The following is a 6,128-nucleotide window of genomic DNA, read 5'->3' on the forward strand; positions in this document are numbered from 1 at the left end:
TCTGTGGTGCTGTGTCACCAGCACTTTGAGACTGTCCCCAAGAGCAGATCCATTATACACCAACCCAGGCCACAAGACTGAAAGCACCGGAACACTCTGCCTGCAGCACATATGTGTGTAGGCAGCGGACGAAGCCGGGAGCTACTGGCTGTTACTTTTTTTACGACAATGTAGTCATGCCCTGTGGCTCCATTCCGTACTGCAGGCAGTGCTGAGAAACACGTTTTCTGCCTCCATAGCCCATATTTCTAGACCAATGCATTGTTTCACTGAGTGGAGATCACGAGGCACTCCCATGAGGTCCAGTCCTTTTCTGCATTAGGAGGTACGTATTTTGAGTCAGAGAAGAAGGTATGTATCTTTGCATTAAAGACTATCCACAAATTAAATATTTTTTTAAATTGTCATTCAAAATAATTTATGAGTGTGTCACTACTTAAAAAGCCCTTAAGCAACGATTACTGAAAAATCTCTGCATTTCATTTTCTTCTTGAATCCAAGAGAAATTTGCACAAAGCCAGTTGTAACTTCTTGTTGTTCAGTAAATCAGCACATTTTGCACAGCTGCACAGATTTTTTTCTGTCAGCAAGAGAAAAGCAATTTGAAAAATTAAAATATGAAAATGAAGTTACAAGGCACGGAAACCCACCAAGAATATTCCAGAATAAATGCAGCAGCATTAACTTCTTGAAATATAAAACAGTCATGAAGTAGCCAGGGGTTTGAGGGTAGCGATCATTGTTCCCCTCTACTTGTTGCTTGTGAAGGTCCACCTGCAGTCACGTGTCCGGCACAGGGCCCCCGCTAAATCTGCTGATGGACCGGAGAGGCCCATAGTGAAGGCCCACCAAGATGGTTAGGAGGCTACAGTGTACAACAAATGACAAGGAAAAGAGCGTGCTGGGTTCGTGCAGCCTAGAGAAAAGACTGTTACAGGGGTTTCAGCTCTGCCAGGTAGCTGCAGAGATGATGGAGCCAAACTTGACAAGTGCGCACAGTGATAAAACAAGGTGCAACAGGCAGAAGCTGCAGCAGGGGAAACTCCAGCTGGACATACAGAAGAACTTCTTCCCCACAACAATGGTTAAGGATTAGAAGAACTTGACCAGAGAGGTGGTGCAAGTGCCATCCTTAAAGATTTTCAAGGCTGATCTGGACAAAGCTCAGAGCAAAGTGGCCCAATCTTGAAGTTAGCCCTTGTTCAAAAGCCAGCAAACTGGCCCAGTCTTGAAGGAGCTTGCACTAGATGACCTCCAGAGGCCACTTCCAACCTAAATCCTTCTGTGTTTCTGTAGTTTTATAATAAAAAAACCTCTGTGACTGACTGTTTCCTAATGTGCTGTCCTTAGCTGCTGTCTGTAGCATGTCTTCTCTGCAAGCTCTGACTGGCTCACCTCTCCATGGTCAGTACGCGGAACCTACAAGGCCACCTAATTTCACGTACAATTCCTGTAGCATTTCAGAAATAGCTGCTGAGAACCATCCTTCAGCTAGCTCACCTTGAATCATTTAAGGTGGTTAAGATACCCACCACCTGGCTTTATGTCCTACATGTCTGCATCGAGCACCATGAGTGTTACTTTACAGTTTCTGTTTTGCCCTCCCTTCTCTCCATTACTTCAGCCTTTTTCTTTAGCTGAGGAAACTAACCAAATACTGATACATTAGCAACTGGGTTTCAAAAAAATTTCAGAACATTTTAATTATGCTGGTTCTCATTACATCTGCATTTCTTATTGGGAGATGCCACCATGTTATAACAGCGTTAGGTTCAGTTCATGATGCTGTTTGCTACTGTGCAGGACCTGGAATTTCATTCCCCAGGAGATTTTGCATTTGTAAAAGTTCAGATGATGGAGAACGAAGAGTTGAAAAAGCAAAGTTTTCTACAGGGTAAAATGGCTTTTAAACATCACTTGGGACATCTCAGACCAACATTTTTAGTATTTCAGGCTGTTCCCTGTTTCCCCAACTCCTACTTCACTGCTCTACAGCGTCAGCTGAAGGTATGGGCAGACAGCTGGCCAGAGAGACATTCAGACCTTCAAGGCTCAGAAATCCTGGCAATACAGTGTTCAGGGTATCACCTTGTTGCACAACAAGTTAGCTGGTGAATTTGAAGGCTGAGAAGCCATAGGAAATGGGAGTTTAGGGTGTGGTTCTCAAGAGCCTCACAGATAGACTTCTAGGTTGAGGAGCCCTGGAAAAGATTCAGGGGAGGCTGCCGCAAGTCTGACCGCTATGTTCCTAAGGACACTTCTTTTCCCCTCCAATAAGCTGATATCTTCCAGATGAAAAGCATTCTGTGAGGTTGTGTGGACAGATATTTAATTTTTTAAATATCAGAAAGAAAACACTAGACTCTTTGGTGCTTAGTCATCCTGCTCATCAGCATTTTGATGTGAAATTCTGCTCCTATGATCTTACTGTAATGAAACAAATAGCTCAGGATCCCTTCAGAGCTGCCAAGGACCTGCAGACTTCCAGAAAACTATTCTGGCTGGGACACAACGCAATCAGCAGCTATCTGTTTAGGTCCAGCTACAAAGAACTGCAGAAGGACCTTACAAGACTGAGCAACTGGGTGATAGAACAGCAAATGAAATTCAATACAGATAAAAGCGATTTATGTGGGGAAAAATAATGCTAACATCATATGTAGAACAACAGGTTCTTAACTGTTGCTCAGAACGTGATCATGAGATTATGATAGAAGATTGGAACTACATGATCTTTAAAGGTCCCTTCCAACCCAAACCACTCTATCATTTTAATTCCACTGAAACACAAACTTGATATTTAGTAGCATTTAAAAAGCAAATCAGACAACTGGAGGACAAAGCAGACTTGCACAAACATCACATCCTAAGCACCACGTGCAGTTCTGGTTCCCCCACCTAGAAAAGCACATAAAACCAGAAAATTTCAGAAATGTTTGAAAAAGATGGTCAAAGGTCTGGAGCAGCATCCATACAGGGAACAAACAAGTAAGCTATGACTCTTCAGCTTGGTAAAAAGATGACTGACGAGGGATATGACAAGACAACAATGAAATCACAAGCATCCTGAACAAACCAGTCAGCGATCATAGTCTCTTCCAATGCAAGTGCGGATCAATGCAAGTGCAGATCTATTAGCAGCCAAAATAAGCAAAAGGAGGTAATATTTCACACAACAGGTAGGATCCTGGGGCTCCCTGCCACAGGATGTTATTAGCACTAAAAGTCCACATGCTCTTAGGGAGCAACTGGCAAATTAACGGGGAAGAAATATACAAAGGACCATTAAATCCAAAGACAGTATCTCTTGTCCGAGAAACCCTTGAAGTCTGGGAGAATATTCTGGGCAAGGAACATTGTACATTTGCCCTGTTCTTACATAAATTCTAAGAATGTGTTTGGCTACTGTTCATAGGGATTTTCCATTTAGGAAAAGGCAAAAGTCCATTGCTAACACACTTGAAAGTCGTTAAGCCATAAGAAAAGAAAACTGGGGAGGAGTCAATACTTTCAAGGGATGACAAATGAAAAATGGGAGTGGAAGATGCAAAGCATTAGAACCACAGAGGTATACAGGTGAGGCAGGAGTGTACAGGCACATTCCTGAGGGATGGTTCAGTGGTGGAGTGCCTAGTTACCCATCCTGCCAAAGCCACACATGGGTAACTCATTCAGAAGAAAAAAAAAATATGATTATTGGCCAATACCTATGTAGCCAACAGCCTGCTTAAATATAACTAAATAGGAATACCAAGTGCAGAATTAAGAAACTTAATTTAAATTTCTAATGCTAGCAGCCACACCATAAGAAGCAACCCAGATTTTAGTAAAAAAAACCCAAACCAAACTCAGATTTAAGAAACACAGAGCAACAAATAAAATAATTAAATACAACCATGTGCTTGATACAAGTTTCAGCGGTAGGTGTGGAAAATCCACCTGGACTGACAGAGATGCAGACACCCCACGAGCAACACACCTTGAGGATACACGCAGCCCTCGGTCCCTCCAAAACGGGCCCTTGCTGGCACCCAGCACGGGCAGCGAGGTGCCTCGCACCCTTGTGTGTGCTGCAGGTCCCCTCACACCAACCGCTGCAAAGCGGAGTGGCAAGGCCATGCGGTGCTACCAGCACGCCAGCCGACTTTATCAGGCTGTTTGTTGTGAATAACAGAACTGCTGTTGTATCTGTGCTGCTTTACTAGGGGTTGTTTACAAGATTTGTCCTGGAGACAGCAGGGTAGGACTGCAGGCCAAGCTCAGCTCGGGCAGCAACGTGGCACAAGCACACCGACACCTGACGCATGCACCGATTTCCCTTCGCTGTGGCCTTGGATAGGGGTCATTACAGGAGAAACTGCTTCCTTTTACTGATAAGTCTGAAGTTTACAGACAGGAATTTTTCAAGGGGTCTGTATACTTTGAGAAATCTTGTTGACTTTTAATAGGATTCAGACATTTAGGAAAAAAAATGAAACACCCTGGTGGCACAAGATGATGGTATATTAATTTTGTGGCAAAGTATGAAAATTCTAACAAACTTCCAAAGCAATGACTAATGTTAGGTAAATACCGAAAAATGCTACAAAGGAGTAGCCGATGTGGTGTTTTCCCCTAGTTTTCTTTCCAGGTTTTTCACTCAAGATTATTTTCTGAAGGCTCCAGCAGAACATAATCAGACTATTAATTCAGATGCAAGAAACTTTTTCCTATTTCCCGTCTATCACATATAAAACTCCTGCCATCAGTGCGAAAATATACAGTCCTGTGTTTCTAAAAACCCAGCAGTTAACTAGAGAAATCTCACATTTAATATGCACTGCTTGGAAGGATGGACTTAATTTGTGAGCTTCAAACCTAGTAATTTTTAAAGACATCACATTTTCATACTTAACACAACTACATATTACTTCCTCATCTTCCTTATTAAACCGTCTGCAGCAACCCACATTTCAAAACCACCCAAATAGGAGGTTTGGCCACCTGACTTTCAGAGCCCCAGTAGGGCACAGCTCAGCAGACAAACAAAACACACCCCATTTCATCAGGCCCCCTGCCTGAGAAGCTAGGGACAGTGTTTTCAGCCACTACCTGGAGTTTTGGACATCTTCCTTTCTGGCAATCAAGGAAAGAGTAACTAGGACAGAGCAACTGGTGTAAGGAAACTTGCAGCTTTAAAAAAAATGTAAATAATCTGCCATCTCTGGGGTTTTCTGGAGATACAGAGTAAAACTGCTGTTCAGCACAAGAAAATTAAGACAGCCAGTTTCTTGGCTGAAATCTCCCACTTGCACTTGACAGAAAAAAACCAAACCCCACAAAACTCCAAAATGCCAAGAGCAAAGCAATTTCATAGATAATGCGGGAAAATGAGAATACTCAAAGGACTTAAAATGATGTAGATGCGGGCTCTTACTCTATTACAAGTCTAAGGTGTACCCAATTTCAGTCAGTTTATGATCCAACAACCTACTTCAGCTCCCATACGCTCATCTTAGCATGCCACTGGTAAGCTCAGGCCAAAAAAATAACCAGGACTGTTCATCTTCTATACTGTTAGCTTTTTGCTGATTTGTCTGGATTGTCTGTATCAACAAGTATTCTTATCAGCTTAACTTGTCATAAGCTTGCATTTTTAGCAGAGTCACTGACTGAAATGAAGCTTGAACTGCTGCTGCTCAGGGGATGTCAGCAGATACAGTAAAAGCAGGCATAATTCAAAACAAATTCTGGTTTCTTCACTTAAGTTTTAAACACTTGACCTTCTGCTAATTTACGGAGATCATCAGAGCATAAAAAGATTAGATGGATTAAAATCAGTCATCCTCAGGTTTGAGTACTGCAAACTGTGATGGTAATGAGGACTTAAAAAATGACACTGTCTTCCACCCTTCTTTCATTTCAAATGCCCAGTATGTCAGAACAAATATAAAGATACGAAAACCAATGTTAAGTTTCATGCTTCAAGTTTCAAGTTGCTAAATTTTTTCCCTCGTATACTTAAAGAATTAAAAATTATACTTTGCATATACCTCCATTCAAGAGAAAATTCTGCTATGCTGCTTTTCAGCCTACAGGCTGCCAAAAAAGCCCCTGTCCAATCACAGCCCCCGACCCAAAGAACAAAC

Source organism: Falco rusticolus, chromosome 3 (assembly GCF_015220075.1).
Source record: "Falco rusticolus isolate bFalRus1 chromosome 3, bFalRus1.pri, whole genome shotgun sequence".
Lineage (NCBI taxonomy): Eukaryota > Metazoa > Chordata > Aves > Falconiformes > Falconidae > Falco > Falco rusticolus.